The 26,835-nt window shown below is 42.9% G+C and overlaps 1 pseudogene; it reads left to right on the forward strand.

Annotated features, from left to right (window-relative positions):
- The window catches only part of LOC115142953 (calcium-dependent secretion activator 1-like), a 155,195-nt pseudogene that overhangs the window by 108,023 nt on the left and 20,337 nt on the right, over positions 1-26,835 (forward strand).

A 26,835-nucleotide genomic window follows, 5' to 3' on the forward strand; every position in this document is an offset into this window, starting at 1 on the left:
ACCACGTTTTGAGCTGTGACCACATGACAGTTCCTCAATGATGTATCCAGGCCACATCATGTCCACAACTGTCCAAGTATAAACGGTCCTTTCTCTTCACCTTAGACGTTTGACTGAATTGCATGTGGTTAGAATCCCCAAGCCGACTCGGTGAAAAGTCAGCCGATCTGCCCTTGAGCAAGGCCCTTGACTTTAATTGCCCCTGTTTGTCACTCTGGGTAAGGGTGTCTGCTCAATGACGTAACTGTAAGTCATGCAGAGATGTCTTAATCGTCTGTTTTGCTCCGCTCTCCTGTCCTCTAATGCAGAGAGAGAGAGAGCCCTCCAACGTCCTGCGCTAGTGTGCCGGGCAGCCCTGGCTAGGCTGCACACGGGGCACAGACGTCAGTTTAACATCTGGTCTTCATTGACATTTGGTTGAGTTGTCAACTAATGTGAAACGTGAAAAAAAATCATCTTTGGATTTAGGGTAAAGGTTGGCTGAAAAAAAGACTATCAGTTTTCCGCATTGATTTAAGGTCATCACATTGATTTAAGGTCATCACATTGCTTTTTGTTGTTGAAATGACGTGGAAACAACATTGATTCAACCAGTTTTAGCCCAGTGGGAGTGACCTTGGCTGTGATAGGGGCTCTTTGATCTCCTGCTGCAGCGGCAGAGAGGCAGTCAGTCAACCAGCAAGGCAGCAAGGCTTCATCAAAGCTCTTTAACTCAGCAAAGATAGATTACGCCCCGTCTTCAGGGAAGCCGGGAGGAGCAGAGTAGAGCGGGGACTGCTGGGCTTCTCTCTCCTTTGATATGGCAACACAGCTACACAGATACGCTGAGCCGCTGGCTCAAACGTGACACACAGCACAGGCACACTGGGGCCTGGTCTGCCAGAGCACGATTAAGATTTAATGGAAACTCTTGAAAATGTATTGAGTGTTCAAAATCCTTGAGAATGCTGACTCGTGGTGCTGAATACTGACTGACTGACTGACTGACTGACTGACTGGATACAGACCAGGGATCTCTCCAATAAACCTTGTGGATATGTACAGTATAGTGCTTACACGTGTATATATCCATATCTCTCAGAGGTTGTTACATTGTTACTGTACATTTCAACTGTAGTATCCAACACAGTTTTGCTTCCAACAAGATTCTCTGGTCTGATGAAACCAAGATTGAACTCTTTGGCCTAAATGCAAGCATCACGTCGAGGAAACCTGGAACCATCCTTACGGTGAAGCATGGTGGTGGCAGCATCATGCTGTGGGGATGATTTTCAGTGGCAGGGACTGAGAGACTAGTCACTATCGAGGGAAAGATGAACGGAGCAAAGTACAGAGAGATCCTTGATGAAAAGCTACTCCAGGGCGCTCAGGACGTCAGACTGGGGGCAAAGGTTCACCTTCCAACAGGACAACAACCCTAAGCACACAGCCAAGACAACGCAGGAGAGGCTACGGGACAAGTCTCTGAATGTCATTGAGTGGCCCAGCCAGAGCCCGGACTTGAACCCGATCGAACATCTCTAGAGAGACCTGAAAATAGCTGTGCAGCAACGCTCCCCATCCAACCTGACAGATCTTGAGAGGATCTGCAGAGAAGAATGGGAAAAACTCCACAATACAGGTGTGCCAAGCTTGTAGCGTCATACCCAAGAAGACTTGAGGCTGTAATCTCTGCCAAAGGTGCTTCAACAAAGTACTGAGTAGCCTCCCGAGTGGCACAGTGGTCTAAGGCACTGCATCGCAGTGCTAGAAGCATCACTACAGATCCGGGTTTGTTCCCAGGCTTGTTGCAGCCGGCCGCGACGTGGAAACCCATAAGGTGGCACACAATTGGCCCAGCGTTGTCCGGGTTAGGGGAGGGTTTGGCCGGCTGGGATGTCCTTGTCCCATCGCTCTCTAGTGATTCCTTGTGGCGGCCGGGCGCATGCACACTGACTATGGTCACCAGCTGTATGGCGTTTCCTCCGACACATTGGTGCGGCTGGCTTCTGGGTTAAGTGAGCAGTGTGTCAAGAAGCAGTGCTGCTTGGCCGGGTCGTGTTTCGGAGGATGCATGGCTCTCGACCTTTGCCTCTCCTGAGTCCGTACGGGAGTTGCAGCGACGGGACAAGATTGTAACTACCAATTGTATATCACGAAATTGGAGAGAAAAAGGGATATAAAAATATAAAATAATACTGATTAAAGGGTCTGAATACTGATTAAAGGGTCTGAATATAAATGTGATATTTCAGTTTTTTCTTTTTTTAACACATTGGCAAAAACGTTGAAAAACCTGTTTATGCTTCGTCTTTATGGGGTTTTGTGTGTAGATGGATGAATAAGGCTGTAACAAAATGTGGAAAAAGTCAAGGAGTGTGAATGCTTTTTGAATGCACTGTATATACAAAAGTATGTGGAAATTCAAATGAATGGATTCGGCTATTTCAGCCACACCCGTTGATGACAGGTGTGTAAAATCAAGCACACAGCCATGCAATCTCCATAGACAAAAATTGGCAGTAGAAAGACCTTACTGAATCGCTGACTTTCAACGTGGCACCGTCATAGGATGCCACATTTCCAACACGTCAGTTCGTCAAATGTCTGCCCTGTTAGTGCTGTAAGTCAACTGTAAGTGCTGTTATTGTGAAGTGGAAACGTCTCGGAGCAACAGCCGCGAAGTGGTAGGCCACACTAGCTCACAGAATGGGACTGTCGAGTGCTGAAGTGTGTAGTCTGTCGTCGGTTGCAACATTCACTACCGAGTTCCAAACTGCCTCTTGAAGCAACGTCAGCAAAATAACTATTCGTCGGGAGCGTCATAAAATGAGTTTCCATGGCCGAGCAGCTGCACACTAGCCTAAGATCACCATGCACAATGCCCAGCGTCGGCTGGAGTGGTGTAAAGCTCCAAGCTATTGGACTCTGGAGCCTTGGAAACACATTTTCTGGTGTGATCAATCACGCTTCACAATCTGGGTTTGGGGGATGCCAGGAGAACATTTGGTGGAGGAGGAACAATGGTCTGGGGCTGTTTTTCATGGTTCGAGTTAGGCCAATTAGTTCCAGCGATAGAAAATCTTAACACTACGGCATACAATGACATTCTCAACGATTCTGTGCTTCCAACAGTTTGGGGAATGACCTTTCCTGTTTCAGTGTGACAATGCACCCGTGCACAAAGCGAGGTCCATACAGAAATGTTTTGTCGAGATCAGTGTGAAAGAACTGGACTGGCCTGCACAGAGCCCTGACCTCAACCCCATTGAACCCCTTTGGGACGATGTCTGCCCAACATCAGTGCCCGACCTCACTAATGCTCTTGGGGCTGAATGGAAGCAAGTTCCTGCAGCAATGTTCCACCATCTAGTGGAAAGCCTTCCCAGAAGAGTGGAGGCTGTTATAGCAGCAAAGGGGGACCAACTCCTTATCTATCCCACCTGAGCAGGCTGAAATGCCAGTTATTATTATTATTATTTTTATTTTAGCTCTTTTTCAAATTAAGTTTATCAAACAATAGTCTGCACTCTAAATATTTCTTTGCTTAATTTTGGCGATCCTTATTTTAAATACTACTGTCATTGTGTGTAAACATCATACAAAAAAAATAGAAAATCAAGTTTTTGAATGCCCTTTAAAAAGTCAAGGATAAATATGCAATTGTGCAGTCATCATCAGATATCTTCATATCTTAATTTCTCTCTTAATCTTAATTTGTCTGATGCTTTTCTCCTCAGGTGGTCCTCCACCCAACCCCTAACAGCCCCAAGGCATCAGAGCTCCATAAGATGGCCCTCACCAAGGCCTGCCCCGACCAGAACCTTCAGATCAAACTGGCCATCCGCATGGACAAACCACAGAACATGAAGCATTCTGGGTAAGTATGGACAAGCTCCAAAACGTGAAGAATTCCTGGTAAGCATGGACAAGCCGCAGAAGATGAAGAATTCTGGGCAAGCAAGGGAAACCTGGTCCTATTGATCTCAATGGGACCTGGTAATTTATTATTTTAAGTCTGCTACTTTACTGCATAATACTCATGAGGACAGAGGAGGATCTCCAGATAGGGTTTTGTTTTGGGTTTTATTTGGACCTTTTTCATCCATTTCTCTGAAACTCCTCCTGCCTCTTCCTTGGTTCCTTCTTGGCCTAATTTCTAGCTAAATGGAGAGAAAAAAATACTTAGCATTGTATTGTTCCATCCCTTCTGGTGGTTACTACTGGGTTTGTTTTACATTTAGAGAGCAACAAAGACACTAGCTTTCAGGCCAACGTGACTCATTCTCACTGCGCCAACCCAGGGTCATCCGCTCTGCATAAAACATCAAAACATGTACGACATGATCATATTATGAACAGTGATTAGTTCAGCCTCTCTTTTGTTTGTGGTAGGGGATACACTCCTTGCTATGCATGTAGTGTGGGCTAAACCTGCTGATTCTGTGGCTGTTTCTTCAACTCAGGAAACAACAATAGCCAATTGTCATACCGTTGCCATGTAATCATTACATTGCCATGTAATCATACCGTTGCCATGTAATCATACCGTTGCCATGTAATCATACCGTTGCCATGTAATCATACCGTTGCCATGTAGTAATTGTTGAACATTGTTTTCTGGCAGGTATTTGTGGGCTTTTGGGAAGAACGTCTGGAAGCGCTGGAAGAAGCGTTTCTTTGTCCTCGTGCAGGTTGGTACATCATCAGCCTCTGAAATATAATGTCTTTGGTCTGGTCAAACGAAAGGTCATTCAAATGATTACATCACCAAAACAAACAATAACATACAGTTTATTTGAATATATTGGCACCATTGAACTTTACAATAGAGTGCAAATGGATCAGAATGTCTTGTTTTCTCTCTTCAAAACTGGTTGAATGGCTATTTTTACCCTGTAGGCATCTGCAACTTGCCACAGGTGAGATGAATTACCCAGTAGACGAGAATCCCCTGCCTCCAACCAAATTAATTTGAATTCTGAATAATTTAGTCCAGGACATTTTTTTTTGTATATCAAACAAATGTGTGAACACCTAAGGTGTTTTCAATTTCAACTTGTTTTAGCAGGAATAGGGAATTGTGATTGCAACTGTATGTGGCTAAAGGGGTAGTTTTCACACACAAATAGAATCACTTTTTAATCGGCCTTCTTACCTCAAAAGAAGCTTGAGCAATCACAGCAATTCACCATTGATCCTCTGATGTTCCTGAGCAGATGGAAGTGTATGACGTGTCTGTCCTCTCTGGTGCAGGTGAGCCAGTACACCTTTGCCATGTGCAGCTACAGAGAGAAGAAGTCTGAGCCACAGGAGCTGCTACAGCTGGATGGTTACACTGTGGACTACACCGACCCCCAGCCAGGTACATATATACACACAAGCACGCACACATGCACATTCACACAGACACACACGTACATTATGTATGCGTGTGCTTGCATGCACGCAAGCACAGATGGACACACACACACACACACACCCACACAACCTGTCCCTAAACCCTCCTCTCTGTCTCTAGGATTGGATGGCGGCAGGGCGTTCTTCAACGCGGTGAAGGAGGGCGACACTGTGATCTTTGCCAGTGATGACGAGCAGGACCGCATCCTGTGGGTTCAGGCAATGTACCGGGCCACCGGTCAGTCCCACAAGCCTGTTCCCCCCACCCAGGTCCAGAAACTAAACTCCAAGGGGGGTGCCGCCGCTCAGATGGACGCGCCCATCTCCCAGTTCTGTAAGTAAACCAATACACAACCTCAGCATCATATCAGCCAATCAGCAGGCAGTTTCAGGTTTCATCCCGCCCCCAATCCAGTGACAGCTCTCACCCATACCGTTTCACTACGCCATGCGTCTCTCCCCACGCCACACTGCAGCCACATACTGTAACTGTTGAACACGTTGCGCTGTAGAACTAAAGCCGACACACGCAGGCACCTCCTCCTCATTGCTGTATCACACAGAGTGCCCAGCTGCTATGGGCCTCCCCTCATCGTCACCAATCAGTCACACATGACGTGTTTAAAGGTGCAACTTCATATGACTCTTCCCCCATCAATCTGCTCTGTCTCTCTCTAAACATTAACCAAGCTGACAAACTGAAGAGAAACACGGAATGGCGGCCAATGGCGTAGATATAGATTAAACCACTAAAATGAAACATCAAGCTTGGCACCTTTTTAGCCTTTTGAATCCTTTTGAAAACCATTTTAAAAACTTTTGAGAATGTTTTGCGGCAAGTGTTGTGTTTGCGACAATGCTAAGGTGACAGCGAGTATTGCCTGAACACCCCCAGACCCCAACATGTGGTATGGTAGAAAACAACAGCTGTAACAGACAGGGATGACTTTCTGAGTCCCCGCTCAGCCCAGCCCTGTCTCGGTCCAGCCACTGCTCAGTCAACGTTCTCTGTAGTGTTAACCGATCCTTTACTTGTACCTTTAAGCAGCCACTGATCAGATACTGTACAGTAGCAAAGTGAAGGTAAGACTGTCTCTAGTGACGTGGCTTCTGCAACACGTACCTATCTACTTCCTGTTGTAACCGTCTCTTCTGTGTCATCTGCCCCTTATATTTAAAACACACTTTGAATCACAGTTTAACAGTGAAATAGAGCCAACGAATTTTAGGCTAACGTGATACTCGTGTATTCGAATGCACTTTTCTTTTTACATAGAAATATCTAAGTTACACGTTGTAAACACACTGAAACCTGAACAGGTTGAACCCTAACTTGGGAAATTAGTACCCTTTAGTTGCCAACTCAATTCTGTTCTTTTACAGCACTAAAGAACTAGCCTGGTAAAACCAGACTGAATGCTGTGCTCACCAGTGTTTCAATAAGGTGAGTGCATCGTTCAGTCTGGTTAACAAGACTACTAAAGAACACTCCACAATAATAGATCCTGCTATTCAAAACCAAACATGATAACTTATTTTGGTGTGCGTCCTTCCTTCAACTCCTTCAGTTATTTTAGCGGTTATTCTAATGTCCAAGCCGTTTGGTTAGAGTTAATGGGTTGTAGAAAAAGCTTTTTTCCCCTTTTATTATATTGGCATTTTTATAACCTGAAAACAATTCAGCAATAAAAACATCTATATAGGTTTTTATGCAGGATTTGCGCTATTTAGGTAACAAAAGCGTAGATGTCTTTTTTTTTGGGGGGGGGGGGGGGGGGAATCTGTTTTAATTCATTACACTGTAGTTTTCATCCGTTTCTATAAACAGAATCTATAGACAAGAATTCCCTGTGGTCTCTCCATTGGTGTCTTTGTCGAGTATGTGATCGTTCTTCTGGTTATTTGGTTACCTCCTCTATATAAGACCAGCCATTCTGATGCCATTCAATGACCCCTCACAGTGGCACAGACCTCCTCCCTCTACCCCCCTCCTCTCTGAAACACTGTGCCACACCAAACGGACATGTTTCACCCCTCCCTGGTTATCTTGAATGGCACTGGGGCCATAACATACACCACACCGCCCTGTTACTCTCCTCTCTTTCTTTCTTTCTTTCTTTCTTTCTTTCTTTCTTTCTTTCTTTCTTTCTTTCTTTCTTTCTTTCTTTGTTTCTTTCTTTGTCTCTTTCTTCCTTTCTTTGTTTCTTTCTTTGTCTCTTTCTTTCTTCCTTTCTCTCTCTCTCTCTCTCTCTCTCTCTCTCTACCATCAGAGCTCTGCTGCCGATAATAAGGTTCTGGAGCACTGATATGGAAGGATAGGAGAGTAGTCTTTCTAAAGGAGAACTTATAGGCTACTACTTCTAAATGATGAATTTAGATGAGGAAGGAATGGGACTCTGGCGAAGCTAATAGTGTTTTTCTCATGTGCCAGCCTGCCTCCAGACTGAGTACAGTACTTGACCTACCAGATAAGTTATGAGTGTCACTACTCATTACCAGGCAACATCACTTTGCTTTAAGTGGACTCCCATATAATAATAAACATTTTGGATAAAATGATAGCATTAGGTGGATATGTCAGGTTTATTCCAATTGCGTTAGCCATCTAGATTGTTATTATTCTTCATTTATTTTTCCTCTAAACATGATCTCGTAAACTGTCCAGTGCCTTCATAGATTCAGCGGAGGATCCTGGCATCATTTGCATAATAATAATGATAGTAGAACTAAAAGTTGTTGTTGGAGTGCTGGATGTAACTGTAGAGTATGGGCCAGTGCTCCTTTGTTATGAGCTGGAGAAAGCAAAGGGAAGCGATCGTATTATGATGGTAATGTATAATGTATGTTAGAATGAGATACAGATGTCGGATCTTAATTTGATCACCCTGTTGCAGGATAACTTTCCCGAAATGCAGGACATTTACCACTTGTAGTGTATTTGAGGCTTCAAAAGGCTTGTCATTTCCACTTGGAAATTTCAGACTTGATTTTCCCTTATGAAGAAAATGTAAAAATGCCTACAGAAAATAATTATAATCCACACAATAATTTACATTTTCTGTTGCTGCAGGATTATTGTCCTGCTATAGAAAACTGACTCAAATTAAGGTGCAACAAATGTACTATACCTAGATCAGAATCCGGACTAAATCAACCACAGCAGAGGGATGAGAACCCTTTGCCCTTATCCTTTCATCTCTCTTGTTTCTGTCATGCTCTCACTGGCCCTCTATTTCCCTCTCTTGATTTTCTATCAATCTACTCTCTTTCTCTCTACCTTTCTTTTCACTATCTCTCTCTCTCTCTCTCCAGCTCACATACCCACACATGCTCAGCACACCACCGCTGCCCACACACCTCTCTCTCTCTCTCTCTCTCTCTCTCTCTCTCTCTCATTTTGGTACAGGTTGTTGTTTTTTTCAGTTGTTTTTTTTCTTCCTCATGCTTTGCTTGTTACCCTTCTTTAGTATTGCAACTGCTAGGTGAGGGACACTCGTGTTTGCTCTCCTCCAGCCTTGTTGCTAGTCTTTATGTTATTCTGGTTTGTCCCTTCTCACCCCGCTGTCTTCTAGCTGGACTTAAGGGTAAGTGCTTCCCTGTAGCCGGCACAGCTCAGATAATCCCCAACGATTATCTGACAAATGCAACGTGCTTTCTCTCCTCTTTCCCTATCCACTTCCTCCTCTTAAGTCCCCTCGCTTCATGTCTTTAGACAGTAGAAAAAGTATTTTTTATGTTTGATTTCTCCTCAATCTGAGATTTGAAGTAGCCATAAGCTTCCATTCCTGACGGTTTAGGATGCATGTATTTGATTCTTAGACTTATCATTTGGCTCAGTAATTATTGTAGTTTATATTCTGGTTATTATTATGTTTTTTTTGTTGCATAATTGCCTTCTCTCCTTAATCTTATTGGTGTCCAAGGACCCCTCAGAGTAAAGCAGAGAGATGGCCCAATGTGACATGATGCCATCAGAAAAGAAAATACAGTAAATGACTGCTGTAGAAAATCTAGTTGTGAATCCATCAACAGTTATGGAAATTCTATTTTAGAGAGCAGTAGAGGACAGTAAAAACGTTTCCCCCTAAGGGAACTTCAGAGCTTGTAATCAAGCTTCTTTTTTTTTTAAAGTCCTACAATCCTTTACATCGCTTACAAATGATTGAATATTTCCATATTGTTTAATACATTTGTTCAAAGAGTAGAGCAGTTGGAAAGCTGTGACATTTGGACCCTTTTAGCAGGGTAACATGGGTCATGCTTTACTTCCGAGGACTCAATTCATAGCCGTGGGAAGTAGGGGTGCTGAGGGTGCTACAGCACCCCCTGGTAAATCACCCCAAGAATCTGTGGAGAAAAATACTCCTCAGTGGCCATGGCTCAATTGCTTTTGGTTCTTTTCTTTTGTCCTCTGTTCACGAGAGTTGGCAAATATGTACGTGGAGTATTCTGAATGCAGATGACAAGGAGTAGCCATTGGCACCGCTCCTTACCATACAATACTCTGGAAGAACCCTCTTACTACATGGGCCTGTAGACAGCAGCTAGCCCCCTATAGTAGCACCTCTAGGAGGGAACATATCTCATTTTGGTTTCTTTTGATTGCCTGAACAGGTGAACACTTTTGTCATGTGTCCATTATTGCGTTGATGGAATTACAGGAATTTTTGTTTCCCCCTTGCCATCTCCCAGAGAATGATCTACATGTAGTTTTGCCTCTGTCGGCTTCATGCTATAAACCGATGTACTTGCACCAAATTGTATTGCTACCCTGTTAGAGATACTCCAGTAGTTGGTATGCCTGTTAGTTGTGCTCTGTAGATGTCATGACTAAATACACTGCAACACACTCAAGTATTGTCAACTTGCAAATGCTAAGAGAAAGAGGAATGCCCAAAATGTTTTATCTAAACATTGAAAATGGATCCTTCAGATGCATGACATAACATTTTGAAACATTTTTGAAAGCACAATGAAAAGTCACTGTTCTACAGCATGTTTTGTTTGTCATTGAGCATTTATTAATTACTGTATTCCCCAATATTCATAATGGAAAAACAATCCAATCTTTTTAACCAATCATCTTGCCTTTAGATGATGACGTCACCGTCGACAAGAACTCACTAAATATGATCATGTGCCCCCATAGTCCATTCAGTCTGTTATTCCCAAATCAAACTCCATTTCCTCATTTAAAACAACCAGAAGAGATATTCCCCACCCCCTTTCCTCCCGCCTACCTTCAAGCACTTTCTATCACACATCGTGCACCTTCACTCTGCCCCTATCGCACACTTTCTCTCACCCCCACCCTTCCCTACTGCCCCCGTAACTATCCCACCCCGTCCGCTATCGCTTCCCCACTTTCCTGGCACTGTCTGTATCTCCCTCGTCTATTTATCTCTCTGTGTCTGAGTCGTTTTCTCAGCCCCCCTTCTCTCTCTCTCTTTGTGTGTTCACCCTTTGTTTCCTTTTCATCTCATTCTCACACCCTCACTTTTGAACTCTATCTCCCCCTACAACTTTCATTTTTCCATCATATCTATAATTGCTTCCCTGTCTCACCCCTCTCACCTCTCTCTTAACCTATGCTTACCCTTCTGTCTTAGCCTTAGTTCACCCCTCTCTCCCTTTTATCTTCTGGTAGGGCCTTTTTTTGTCAGTGCCTAGCAAAACCAGGGATACATAGTCTGTTGGTCTAGTCCACTCGTTTGGACGATTAAGAAACAAAACACCTCCTAATTTTACGCTCTAGAACCCTTTAACAAGTGCCATTGAACGTACAGCTGTCCTATCCTCATCCGTGGCCCTCCATCTCCCCTTTATCTATCCCTGTCTCTGAACATGGGGCGGACAGATGTCAGTTGAGTTCAAAGTTAATGTTGTTATAGAACCCCCACCCCCAGCCAAGCCCAGCCTACCCCCTTATCCACCTGCCCCACCACCGTCACATTATCCTCACTTTTTTCAGTGTCACGCGATTGGACATGACACCTGTCACTCACTGACGCTGAGGAGGAACATCAACACCTCTTTCATTTCTCTATATGCTATGCAAGCGATGCTGCAAGTTGCCTTGTAGTTTTTGAACATTTGTAGGCTTTTTTTATGGTGTTGAATGGGCAAAAACATAACGAAAGACATCTGGCAGAAGTAAATTCCTTCACAAATGCAAATATAATTGTATATCGTACCAGTCAAAAGTTTGGACACAACTACTCATTCAATGTTTTTTCTATATTTTTACAATTTTCTACATTGTAGAATAATAGTGAAGACATCAACACTATGAAATAACACATAGAATCAAAAAAGTGTAAAACCAATCAAAATATATTTTAGTTTTGAGATTCTTCAAAGTAGCCACCCTTTGCTTTGATAACAGCTTGGCACACTCTTGGCATTCTCTCAACCAGCTTCACCTGGAATGCTTTTCCGACAGTCTTGAACGAGTTCCCAATTATGCTGAGCACTTGTTGGCTGCTTTCCTTCGCTCTGCGGTCCAACTCATCCCAAAACATCTCAATTGGGTTGAGGTTGGGTGATTGTGGATGCCAGGTCATCTGATTCAGCACTCCATCACTCTCCTTCTTGGTCAAATAGCCCTTACACAGCCTGGAGGTGTGTTGGGTCATTGTCCTGTTGAAAAACAAATGATTGTCCCACTACTCACAAACCAGAGGGGATGGCGTATCGCTGCAGAATGCTGTGGTAGCCATGCTGGTTAAGTGTGCCTTGAATTATAAATAAATTACAGACAGCGTCACCAGCAACCCCCCCCCCCCCCCCACCACCACCACCACCACCATCACACCTCCTCCTCCATGCTTCACTGTGGGATCTACACATGTGGAGATCATCCGTTCACCTATTCTGCGTCTCACAACGACACGGAGGTTGGAACCAAAAATCTCAAATTTGGACTGATTAGACCAAAGGACATATTTCCACCTGTCTAATGTCCATTGCTTGTGTTTCTTGGCCCAAGCAAGTCTCCTTAGTCTTCTTATTATTGGTGTCCTTTAGTAGTTGTTTGTTTGCAGCAATTCGACCATGAAGGCCTGATTCACACAGTCTCCTCTGAACAGTTGATGTTGAGATGTGTCTGTTACTCTGTGAAGCATTTATTTGGGCTGCCATTTCTGAGACTGGTAACTCTAATGAACTTATCCACTGCAGCAGAGGTAACTCTGGGTCTTCCTTTTCTGTGGCAGTCCTCATGAGAGCCAGTTTCATCATAGTACTTGATGATTTTTGTGACTGCACTTGAAAAAACTTGAAAAGTTCTTGAAATGTTCCACATTGGCTGACCTTCAGGTCTTAAAGTAATGATGGACTGTCGTTTCTCTTTGCTTATTTGAGCTGTTCATGCCATAATATGGACTTGGTATTTTACCAAATAGGGCTATCTTCTGTATACCACCTCTACCTTGTCACATCACAATCTGATTGGCTCAAAAACATTAAGAAGGAAAGAAATTCCACAAATTGACTTTTAACAAGGCACACCTGTTAATTGAAATGGATTCCAGGTGACTACCTCATGAAGCTGGTTGAGAGAATGCCAAGAGTGTGCAAAGCTGTCAATGAGGCAAAGGGTGGCTACTTTGAAGAATCTCAAGTATAAAATATATTTAGATTTGTTTAACGCTTTTTTGGTTGCTACATGATTCCATATGTGTTATTTCATAGTTGTGATGTCTTCACTATTATTCTACAATGTAGAAAATAGTGAAAAATAAAGCAAAACCCAGGAATAATTAGGTGTGTCCAAACTTTGGACTGGTACTGTATATGACCACATTTTCACGAATTTGATGATATAATCATCAAGCCTATTCAGTACAGGGCTAGGGACATGAACACGGCTGTATGACGTAGGAACGCGTGCGTCACTTGCACATGATGTTGAGTCCCCCTTTTCATGTCATCTCATCACTGATAGTTTGAGATCTGACTATATACAGTATGTAGTGCAGAAATGGGAAGAAAATGTGGGAATATCAATGTTTGTTTTTTTTATCAGGTACTGGTTATATTCTGCTTTTAGGCTTCTCATCAATGTTTTTGTTAGATGAGAGTATTCTGGTTATTCAAATTATGCCACCACTACTGTCATGACAGACAGAATACATATTTTTGTTTCAGAAGATGGTCATACATTAATTACATGTCTCCTGTATGTTCCTATTGTTCTCTGTCCTCAACATATACACTGCCGTTTAGATCTATTGAACAATCATACAACACTAATCAAATACCCGTCAAAATCGATTTCAAAAACATGGCCACTCATTACTTGACCTGCTCCCAGAATGCATTTGGATGCAGATAAGCAGCTCCCTAGAAGCTTGTGTCCGCTATAAAAAAAAGATGTATTCTATAGAATAGAAAACACTTAACTCTTACAGTTTTTAAAAGAGCTATTTCACTCAGCCTAATATTTTTGTCAAAATCACCCTATGCTCTGTTTTGTTTTTCAGCACACGACCCATCATTTGTCAGGAACTTAGTGACATTGACCAATCAATCGCGAATGGCAGAATCTATTGAATACAATATTACGAATGAGATCAGAGCATCCTATTCATTTTAACCCACCACTTTCTTAATACATGTTTTGAATCTAATATGCCTAAAATGGTAGCCATTGAACAAAAAAAAGCTGCATGCCAGCATCCACTTACTACAGTACGACAAAGCACTGGTCCCATTGAGCTTAGCTACAGATTCACATCAGTAGCTCCTTATTCCACAATCCCGATCAGCTCTATTGACTCTGTCTGATATGATGCAAGTTGACAATGTAAAGCTGTAAGTGTTTATAATTTGCCCTAACAGTAGTCTTAGCCAGACAGGCCCAGTGTTGTGTTGAGGTAGAGAGAGATGCTGTACTATTTCTCTGTGCCTTACTGACACCCTCTTCCTCTGAATCCTGTCCTTTTCCCCGTGCTGGTTGGACACAGACGCAGACAGAGCTCAGAAACATGGCATGGATGAGTTTATCTCGGCTAACCCCTGTAGCTTTGACCACGCCTCCCTGTTCGAGATCGTCCAGAGGCTCACGTTGGACCACAGGCTCAATGACACCTTCTGCTGCCTGGTGAGTGGCATTCTCCAAACCCACAGTACGGTGGAATGAGAATAAATACAGTCCTGGGCACTTAAAATATACTTTTTATCAAAATGCTGACATTTTTTGGAGCAAGGTACATAGTTAATGTGACTTAGGTCATGGTTCAGTCAGGGAAAGGGGTTTGTTTGTGATTGAGATCATGGTGCTAACCTCTTAAAAAAAGCTCTGATGTTATGTGTAGGGATGGTTCAGCACGGGCCAGGGGTTCTAGTCTAAACTGTTAAACACCATCTCTGATGTTATGTGTAGAGATGGTTCAGCACGGGCCAGGTGTTCTAGTCTAAACTGTTAATTAAACACCATCTCTGATGTTATGTATAGGGATGATTCAGCCCGGGCCAGGTGTTATAATATAAACTGTTAAACCCCCTCTCTGGGCCTCCCGAGTGGCACAGCGGTCTTAGGCACTGCAGTGCTTGAGGTGTCACTACAGATCTGGGTTCAATCCCCGTTTGTGTCGCAGCCGGCCGTGACCGGTGACGCACAATTAGCCCAGCATCGTCCAGGTTAGGGGAGGGTTTGGCCGGCTGGGATGTCCTTGTGCCATCGCTCTCTAACGACTCCGGTGGCAGGCCAGGCGCATGCACGCTGACACGGTCAACAGTTGTATGGCGTTTCCTCCGATTGGTGCCGCTGGCTTCCGGGTTAAGGGAGCAGTGTGTCAAAAGCAGTGTGGCTTGGTAGTATCGTGTTTCGCAGGATGCATGGCTCTCGACCTTCGCCTCTCCCGAGTCCGTACGGGAGTTGTAGCGATGGGACAAGACTATAACTCCCAATTGGATATCACGAAATTGGGGAGAAAAAAAAGGGCTTAATAAATGATAAATAATAACATAAAATCAACTCTCTGATGTAATGTGTAGGGATGGTTCAGCCCAGGCCAGGTGTTTGTCCTGGATGAGTACTGTGCCAGGAACGGCGTGCGGGGGTGTCACAGACACCTGGGTTACCTAGGGGACCTGCTGGAGAGGGCGGACAGAGGAGCCATGATCGACCCCACCCTGCTTCACTACAGCTTCGCTTTCTGCGCCTCCCATGTCCACGGTAACAGGTAAAATATACACCCGAATGAACCCGGTCCTCCTGCTTGCCAATCCATAGTCTTAATCATTAGACCAAGAGGACATCCTCAAGGTCGGAGGGCGACATTTTTGGACAAGCCAGTGCTCATCACAAGGTAGCACTGGCAATGCTAAATCACCACCATATCGCAAGAGAGATGGGTAAAGTTTGTATCTCAAATACACACACAAAGGTCTTCAGATAAAATAAGAAGAGAAAGAAGGGAAGAGAAGCTGGCCATAGTAACAGGACAGAAGGGTCAGAGGCATCAAACGCAGCAGAGCACCATTGCTTTACGTTGTTACGTCTTTGTTTGTCATGAATGTTTTGCATATTATTTATTATGATTTTAATCATGTATTTTATGTTATCATGTCGTCATTTTGTTCACTTTTTAAAAAATTATTCAATTATATTTACCTTGGTTTCCACTGTATTCCTTTTTTCTTTTCCCTCCTTGCCTTTTGTTGCTTTATTCAGTCTCATTATGTCGATGTTGCTCATCCTCCCATGCATCCCTATAAAGTCAGAGAGGGCAGCAGTTACTGTGGGCCACTGGTGGGTTGTGAGGGCCCCTGGGCTCCTAGCGGCGCCCAGAGCCCAGAACCAGGGGCCGGCTCGAAACGGGGAAGCAAAAAGATGAAGTTTAGAAAGAAAAGGGATTCCACATTTCAGCTCGTCCAAGAGCCCGTCAGGTAAGATGATGTACTAGAAAATATATGTACATAGCTACTTCAATGACCTTGTACCCATGCGCATTGACTCGGTACTGGTACTCCCTGTATATAGCTATGCAATTTGTACCTGTCGTTGTTATTCGTTATTCACTGTGTATTCATTTGTCGTGTGACTTTCTATTTTTATGACGTTTTTTAACTTTAATTCTACACTGTTGAAAAGAGAGCCGGAAGTAAGCCTTTCACTTGTCAGTCTACATCTATTGTTTACGAAGAATGTGACAAATGCAATTTGATTGGATGTTTGTCTGTGTGAGAAAGAACATTTACATTTGGTAAACATGCTGAAGAATGATTCTCTTTCACTCACACAAGCAGCAGTAAAATCACGGCGAACTAAAAGATGGCACTGTTTATGTGCAAAATGCTGTATCGTTCCTTTTTTGATGGACTCCAACTGGCGGCTCCACTACCGCATGATGCGCTGGACTGATGTTGTGTTTGTATTCTATGATGTCATCCTAAGGCCTGACGGACTGGGAACAGTGAAGGTGGACGAAAAGGAGCGCTTTGAAGAAATCAAAGAGCAATTGCGTGTGATCCTGGAACACCAGATCACTAACTTCAGGTGAGTGCTGCTGCCTACTGGTCTATCTATCGATCAGATCGATCGAATAATGGATAGATGGAATAGTATAATGATGAGGCTAGCGATCGTTTGATCGCTCGCTCGATCGCTAGCCTCAGCATATACTATTCCATAGTTCTGTTGTCCATGGTGATTTTTATATTTCATTGTGATTCAACTCGCTTCTCTCGTGTAGATATTGCTTCCCGTTCGGACGTCCAGAGGGAGCTTTGAAGGCCACGCTGTCTTTGCTGGAAAGGGTTCGTACATTTTGATGACTGCAATCTTTTCGTTATCCTTTTACAGAAAATGTTCAGCTCATGAATGATTCAGATCTCATAGCTCAAATAATCTCATATATATATATATATATGCTAGAACAAGGAAATTGAAAATGAAAACAAAACTGCAATAACCTGATGTTCAGTGGGAAGACCCGAAGGAAGACTTGTCCTGTCCTGTTCCTCATCCTCAGGTGCTGATGAAGGACATTGTGACTCCAGTCCCACAAGAGGAAGTGAAGGGAGTCATCCGTAAATGCCTGGAGCAGGCTGCACAGCTCAACTACGCTAAAATCACAGAGTACGCCAAAATCGAAGGTAACTAGCCATGATTTACATATACAGACACACCCTCAATATGCAATAGCAGTTACTAACTCTGTTGGTAAATTCTTGGTTGCTGTTGCTTTAAAACCTGTAACTGGTTGTTTTTCTTTAGATGATGGTAACTGTTTTAGTACTTTAGTGCCTTTTCAGTAATCCCGGGGTTTTCTATGTGGAACAGAAGTGTCAAACATTCTACTCTCATTTGGAAGTGACTTGTCATGACCACTTTGATTCCTTTTTTAGCATCCTACAGTGGGATTCTTTTCAAGATAACCTGGACCAGATTAACCTGGAGAAAAGAAGCACTGGAGGCACATACTGAGAGCTCTTATTTTTTTAGCACATGAATTCAAGAGAAACAGCCGATACAGTTATTTTTCCATTTGACAGATTGGTTGTCACTTGTTTGTCACTCAGCCAATTAACACTACCCTTTGTTTCAGGCAGGCTGCTTTAGCTGTACTCTACTTTACTCTACTGTGGGTCAAGTTGGCTTTTTGTAGAGGTGTTGTGAGTAAAAATGCATTCAAATCCAAAGTTTTGGATTAAAGCCCTGTTTACTTGCCGGCCCCCATGTTACTGTACCTTGAGTCTAGCTGTATCCTGGCCCCTGGCATGTGGTGATTTAACAGTATATATCTGGAATATACAGAATATTATATCTACAGTATGCAGTAAACATACACTATATATACAAAAGTGTGTGGACACACCTTCAAATGAGTGAATTCAGCTATTTGAGCCACACCCGTTGCTGACAGGTGTATAAAATCGAGCACACAGCCATGCAATCTCCATAGACAAACATTGACAGTAGAATGATCTTACTGAAAAGCTCAGTGACTTTCAACCCTCATAGGATGCCACCTTTCCAACAAGTCAGAACGTCACATTTCTGCCCTGCTAGAGCTGCCCCGGTCAACTGTAAGTGCTATTATTGTGAAGTGAAAACATCTACTGTAGGAGCAACAACGGCTCAGCCACAAAGTGGTAGGCTACCGAGTTCCAAACTGCCTCTGGAAGCAATATCAGCACAATAACTGTTCGTCGGGAGCTTCATTAAATGGGTATCCATGGCCGAGCAGCCGCACACAAGCCTAAGATCACCATGCGCAATGCCCAGCCTTGGCTATAGTGATGTAAAGCTCACCACAATTGGACTCTGGAGTAGGTTCACTATCTGAGAGTCCAACGGACCAATCTGGGTTTGGTGGATGCCAGGAGAAAGCTACCTGCCCCAACTCTAAAATTTGGTAGAGGAATAATGGTCTGGGGCTGTTCTTAATGGGTCAGGCTTAACGCTGCAGCATACAGTGACATTCTTGACGATGCTGGCAAAAGTTGGGGGAAGGCCCTTTCCTGTTTCAGCATGACAATACCCCCGTGCACAAAGCGAGGCTCATACAGAAATGGTTTGTCGATATCGGTGTGGAAGAACTTGACTGGTCTGCACATAGCCCTGACCTCAACCTCATCGAACCTTTGGGATGAATTGGAACGCAGACTGCGAGCCAAGCCTAAGTGCCCAACCTCACTAATGCTCTTGTGGCAGAATGGAAGCAAGCCCCCGCAGGAATGTTCCAACATCTAGTGGAAAGGCTTCCCAGAAGAGGGGAGGCTGTTATAGCAGCAATGTGAGAACCAACTCCATATTAATGCCCATGATTTTGGAATGAGATGTGTGAGGAGCAGGTGTCCACATACTTTTGGTCATGTAGTGTATATATTAGCTAGAAGCAGATTTCCCCTGAACAGAACTCTCCTTCCTGACCCCTACTCCTTTCTGACTGTATCTCCACCCCTAGACTCCAGGGTCTATAATCTAAGATTTATCAAATAAATCTTACTTTGGCCCATCCCCTTCCTGGGGACCCTTGTCCTACTCTCCCTCTCCTTTTCCCTCTCTTTCTCTCTCTTACCTTATCTTTCCTCTTGTTCTTCCTGCGGACCATTACACTCCTCTCCCTGTTCCTCAGTCTACTGTCCACTTCCTCTCTCATCTCATTGGCTTCGCCACATTTATCACCTCACATTTCTGTGATAAGTGGTTTTGAAGCCAATGAAAAAGAATGCTCGGATTGGAGACAGACAACCCAGCATCTGTTACCTGCATGTGCTACAATACATTATGGAAAGGTTTGCCTTTACAGGTATGAACTAGCCACTACATATCACCATTTCACCTTCAATTAGATATACAGTACTCTATTATTACTTGCAAAACACCATTTTGGTTTCCCTACAAAGTCACATGCAGATATACCACGTATACCTATTTTCCCTATCCTTGTTTTGCTGTTGGTCCAATATTAAGAAAATGGTGGTAAAACACTAGTTATTAAACCCAGTCATCCGTAGCCCCAACCCAAGTCAATACTCACCATGATTGTGTTCGTTAGGCCACAAAATGAAAGAAAACAGACTGAAACAGTGGAGTACTACCTGGACTGTTTTCTGTTACAAAACATTTTTCTACAGTGTGCCCTAATGAACACAACCCAGGACAGTTCTCTGCCTTGCCATCTCCTCTGACCTATAACCTCTCACCCTAACCTCTGACCCCAGCCTCTTGCATGCCCCAATCCTCCTCTTTTGTAGGTAGAAAGAGGGAAATGTTTGAGCACCCTGTCTTCTGCTTGGCGTCACAAGTGATGGATTTAACCATCCGTGAGTACCTACCTCATCCTCCCCCTGTCTCTCCTCCCTCCCTCTTTCAACTTTCTTTCACCACATCACCCCCTCCCACCCTCCTCTCAGCTATGTCCACTCCTCCCTCCTCCTCTGTGCTTTTTTTTATCCGTCGCTCATGTCTGCCGAGAGCGAGTGGGGAGAGAGAGAGCCAGTCTGGTCTGTGGAGGTCTGTCTGGGGAGACACTGCAACAGCACTGTAGTGGTCCTACTATCAGGGACCTACAGTCTCCCATCTGTCTGTGACCAACATGAATGATCTGTCGGTCTGGTCTGTAAGCTTCTTTCTTTTGGTTGGACATATGCCCGTGCCCACCCATGTGACTTGAATGCATTTTTTACTTTGCTCTGTGTTATCTCCTTCAGTCGTCTGGTCATGTGTCAGTGAGTGTGGGCTCACCACGCCACGCTGTGCGCTGGGACAGACAGGTATGGTGCTATGTCACTGCCAGAAACAGAGAAACCCAGAGAGGGAGGCAGTAGAGCAGAGCAGCAGCTGCAGGCAGAGCTACGATACCAGGAGGACAGAAAGGATTGGGTGTACGCACACAGAGTTCCTATAATATGTATTTTAACTCAGCTCAACTCAACCCACCACCGGTCAATGTGTCCTGTCTTTGGTTGGTGCAGCTGTTGTTTGTCTTTCGTCTAAGTTCACGACAGTCTAAAGCTGTGCCTGTCTGTTACTGTTAACTACATCCTGTTGTTGTTGCTTCTTTACTTTTGACTTCTCCTTAGGCTAATGTCTCAACGTTTCAGCGTGTCTGTACCTACGTGTATGTCTGTGGAGTTTTGTCAATGATACATCTGTCAACTACCTAACACACTCCTGCAGAGTTCCCAGTGTTCTCTCTAAAGGTCAAGGGTCAGATGGAGAAGAGTAAAGAGTCAAATCTTGTCACTTTCTTCTGGAACATAAAATTTTAACCGTAGTGTGATATATAATCCTAAATATCTCCTCTTTTCTCTTTCTTTTCTCTCCTCTCTCTCTCTGTTTCAAGTTGAGAAAGATAAAAAGCCGGATCCAAATGATCCAGGTGAAGCCCTGTTTGACTTTTAGCTTAGCCCCAATATACACCTACCCTAAACACACACACACACACACACACACACACACACACAGAGTTGAAGTCGGAAGTTTACATACACTTAGGTTGGAGTCATTAAAACTTGTTTTTCAACCACTCCACAAATTTCTTGTTAACAAACTATAGTTTTGGCAAGTCGGTTAGGACATCTACATTGGGCATCACACAAGTAATTTTTCAAAAAATTGTTTACAGACAGATTATTTCACTGTATCACAATTCCAGTGGGTCAGAAGTTTACATACACTAAGTTGACTGTGCCTTTAAACAGCTTGGAAAATTCCAGAAAATGATGTCATGGCTTTAGAAGCTTCTGATAGGCTAATTGACATAATTTGAGTCAATTGGAGGTGTACCTGTGGATGTACTTCAAGGCCTACCTTCAAACTCAGTGCCTCTTTGCTTGACATCATGGGAAAGTCAAAAGAAATCAGCCAAGACCTCAGAAAAAAATTGTACACCTCCACAAGTCTGGTTCATCCCTGGGAGCAATTTCCAAATGCCTGAAGGTACCACGTTCATATGTACAAACAATAGTACGCAAGTATAAACACCATGGGACCACGGTGCCATCATACCGCTCAGGAAGGAGACACATTCTGTCGCCTAGAGATGAACGTACTTTGTTGCAAAAAGTGCAAATCAATCTCAGAACAACAGCAAAGGACCTTGTGAAGATGCTGGAGGAAACAGGTACAAAAGTATCTATATCCACAGTAAAATGAGTCCTATATTGACATAACCTGAAAGGCTGCTCATCAAGGAAGAAGCCACTGCTCCAAAACCTCCATAAAAAAGCCAGACTACGATTTGCAACTGCACATGGGGACAAAGATTGTACTTTTTGAGGAAAAAGGGGGAGGCTTGCAACCCGAAGAACACCCTCCCAACCGTGAAGTGCAGGGGTGGCAGCATCATGTTGTGGGGGTGCTTTGCTGCAGGAGGGACTGGCGCACTTCACAAAATAGATGGCATCATGAGGAGGGAAATTATGTGGATATATTAAAGCAACATCAAGACATCAGTCAGGAAGTTGAAGCTTGGTCACAAATGGGTCTTCCAACTGGACAATGACCCCAAACATACTTCCAAAGTTGTGACAAAATGGCTTAAGGACAGCAAAGTCAAGTTACTGGAGTGGTCATCACAAAGCCCTGACCTCAATCTTATAGAAAATGTGTGGGAAGAACTGAAAACCATGTGCGAGCAATGAGGCCTACAAACCTGACTCAGTTACACCAGCTCTGTCAGGGGTAATGGGCCAAAATTCACCCAACTTATTGTGGGACGCTTTTGGAAGGCTACCTGAAACGATTGACCCAAGTTAAACAATTTAAAGGCAATGCTACCAAATACAAATTGAGTATATGTAAACTTCTGACCCACTGGGAATGTGATGATAGAAATAAAATCTGAAATAAATAATTCTCTCTTCTATTATTCTGAAATTTCATGTTCTTAAAATAAAGTGGTGATCCTAACTGACCTAAGACAGTGAATTTTTACTAGGATTAAATGTCTGGAATTATATATAGTATAAATAGTATAAATGTATTTGGCTAAGGTGTATGTAAACTTCCGACTTCAACTGTAAATATATATATTTATCAATATATATATATAGTGCCTTCGGAAGGTATTCAGACAACCTGACTTCACATTTTGTTACGTTACAGACAATTTCTAAAATTGATTAAATTGTGTTTTCTTGTCATCAATCAACACACAATATCCCATAATGACAAAGTAAAACAGTTTTTTTGAAATTTCTGCACATTTCCACTCCGTACTTTGTTGAAGCACCTTTGGCAGTGACTACAGCTTCGAGTCTTCTTGGGTATGATGCTACAAGCTTGGCACACCTGTATTTGGGTCGTCTCAAGCTCTTTCAGGTTGGATGGGGAGCGTTGCTGATCGGGTTCAAGTCCGGGCTCTGGCTGGGCCACTCAAGGACATTCAGAGTCTTGTCCTGAAGCCACTCCTGCATTGTCTTGGCTGTGTGCTTAGGGTTGTGGTCCTCTTGGAAGGTGAACTTTCGCCCCAGTCTGAGCTCCTGAGCGTCCTGGAGTAGGTTTTAAACAAGGATCTCTGTACTTTACTCCGTTCATCTTTCCCTCGATCCTGACCGCTGAAAAACATCCCCGCAGCATGATGCTGCCACCACCATTCTTCACCGTAGGGATGGTGCCAGGTTTCCTCCAGACATGACGCTTGGCAATTAGCTCGAAGAGTTTAATCCTGGTTTCATCAGACCAGAGAAACTCCAAGTGGGCTGTCATGTGCCTTTTACTGAGGAGTGGCTTGCATCTGGCCCTAAAGTCTTGATTGGTGGAGTGCTGCAGAGATGGTTATCCTTCTGGAAGTTTCTCACTACTCCGCAGAGGATCTCTATAGTTCTTTCAGAATGACCATAGGGTTCTTGGTCACCTCCCTGACCAAGGCCATTCTCCCTGATTGCTCCGTTTGGCCAGGCGGCCAGCTCTAGGAAGAGACTTGCTGGTTCCAAACTTCTTCCATTTAAGAATGATGGAGGGCACTGTGTTCTTGGGGACCTTCAATGCTACAGAAATGTTTTGGTATCCTTCCCCAGATCTGTGCCTCGACACAAACCTGTCTCTGAGTTCTATGGACAATTCCTTTAACCTCATTGCTTGGTTTTTGCTGTAACATGTACTGTCAACTGTGGGACCTTTTATAGATTGTTGTGTACCTTTCCAAATCATGTCCAATCAATTTAATTTACCACAGCTGGATTCCAGTCAAGTTGTAGAAAAATCTCAAGAGTGATCAATGGAAACTGGATGCACCTGAGCTCAGTTTTGAGTCTCATAGCAAAGGGTCTGAATATGTATGCAAATAAGGTATTTCTGTTTTTTATTTTTAATACATTTGCAATAATTTCTCAACCTGTTTTCACTTTGTCGTTATGGGGTATTGTGGGTAGATTGCTGAGGATTTTTTTGTATTTATTCCATTTTAGAAGGAGGCTGTAACGTAACAACATTTGGAAAAAGTCAAGGGGTCTGAATGTTTTCCGAAGGCACTGTGTGTATATATATATATATTTATGTAACCACATACACATTTTAACAAACACATAAACCCTCTCAAATTCCCCTCATATCTTGGCATGCCAACATTTAGCAAACTATTATTTGTGCAGAGATTGTGTTACTTTATAACAGTCATTTTCAGGGAAATGTATTTTAATTCAATTCATGAATTGAATACAGAGGTGCATGTTTCAATTCATGAAATTATTTTCCATCATTTTTCCTGATATGATACATTGAATAAAGGTAAATAAATCTGAATCTGATCAAGAAAAACAATCTCTCACAAATACACATAACAAGGTAGCATCTCCAATGTGTTGAGAGAAATAATGCAATATGAGTTTACCTCAGTATATCTGGCTATCAGTATTCAAATACACACTGAGGCAAATTTTGCATTATTACTTCATTGTCACAGAACATAGAATCTAGAAGATTGTGTGCAAAATGATGAATCCATTCTCTGATAACATGACATATTTCAAAACAATTGAACACATTGGATATGGATGAAGTATGATACATTTGACAATGACAATCACTACATTATCATTCTGCTCATTATACAGTACTTCTAAGGACCAACATAAAGGCTCTGCAAGGAGTCTTCTGCCATTCCCCTGGCACTGCATGACCCCCTTTTAACTATGCTGTGGGGTTCAGGGTCCTTTTAGAATGCATGGCTAGTTGGCTACAGGGTAGAACAGTTAGTACATAATCACACAACAAACCATAGTGTATGACACAACAAACCATAGTGTATGGCACAACAAACCATAGTGTATGACACAACAAACCATAGTGTATGACACAACAAACCATAGTGTATGACACAACAAACCATAGTGTATGGCACGACAAACCATAGTGTATGACACAACAAACCAAGGTGTATGACACAACAAACCATAGTGTATGGCACAACAAACCATAGTGTATGACACAACAAACCATAGTGTATGACACAACAAACCATAGTGTATGACACAACAAACCATAGTGTATGACACAACAAACCATAGTGTATGGCACGACAAACCATAGTGTATGGCACAACAAACCATAGTGTATGACACAACAAACCATAGTGTATGACACAACAAACCATAGTGTATGACACAACAAACCATAGTGTATGACACAACAAACCATAGTGTATGACACAAATGACACAACAAACCATAGTGTATGACACAACAAACCATAGTGTATGACACAACAAACCATAGTGTATGACACAACAAACCATAGTGTATGGCACAACAAACCATAGTGTATGACACAACAAACCATAGTGTATGACACAACAAACCATAGTGTATGGCACAACAAACCATAGTGTATGACACAACAAACCATAGTGTATGACACAACAAACCATAGTGTATGACACAACAAACCATAGTGTATGGCACAACAAACCATAGTGTATGACACAACAAACCATAGTGTATGACACAACAAACCATAGTGTATGACACAACAAACCATAGTGTATGACACAACAAACCATAGTGTATGACACAACAAACCATAGTGTATGGCACAACAAACCATAGTGTATGACACAACAAACCATAGTGTATGGCACAACAAACCATAGTGTATGGCACAACAAACCATAGTGTATGACACAACAAACCATAGTGTATGACACAACAAACCATAGTGTATGACACAACAAACCATGGTGTATGACACAACAAACCATAGTGTATGGCACAACAAACCATAGTGTATGGCACAACAAACCAAGGTGTATGACACAACAAACCATAGTGTATGGCACAACAAACCATAGTGTATGGCACAACAAACCATAGTGTATGACACAACAAACCATAGTGTATGGCACAACAAACCATAGTGTATGGCACAACAAACCATAGTGTATGACACAACAAACCATAGTGTATGACACAACAAACCATAGTGTATGACACAACAAACCATAGTGTATGACACAACAAACCATAGTGTATGGCACAACAAACCATAGTGTATGACACAACAAACCATAGTGTATGACACAACAAACCATAGTGTATGGCACAACAAACCATAGTGTATGACACAACAAACCATAGTGTATGACACAACAAACCATAGTGTATGACACAACAAACCATAGTGTATGACACAACAAAAATATTATGACAATAAATAGGCACAATAGAACTTAACTTTCAAAATTTAGACAAATAAACTCAGCAAAAAAAGAAACAGCTCTTTTTCAGGACCATTTCTTTCAAAGATCATTCGTAAAAATCCAAATAACTTCACAGATCTTAAATGTAAAGGGTTTAAACACTATTGCCCATGCTTGTTCAATGAACCATAAGCAATGAATGAACATGTACCTGTGGAATGGTCGTTAAGACACTAACAGCTTACAGACGGTAGGCAATTAAGGTCACAGTTATGAAAACCTAGGACACTAAAGAGGCCATTCTACTGACTCTGAAAAACACCAAAAGAAAGATGCCCAGGGTCCCTGCTCATATGCGTGAATG

Source organism: Oncorhynchus nerka, linkage group LG15 (genome assembly GCF_034236695.1).
Source record: "Oncorhynchus nerka isolate Pitt River linkage group LG15, Oner_Uvic_2.0, whole genome shotgun sequence".
NCBI classification, from domain to species: Eukaryota; Metazoa; Chordata; class Actinopteri; order Salmoniformes; family Salmonidae; genus Oncorhynchus; species Oncorhynchus nerka.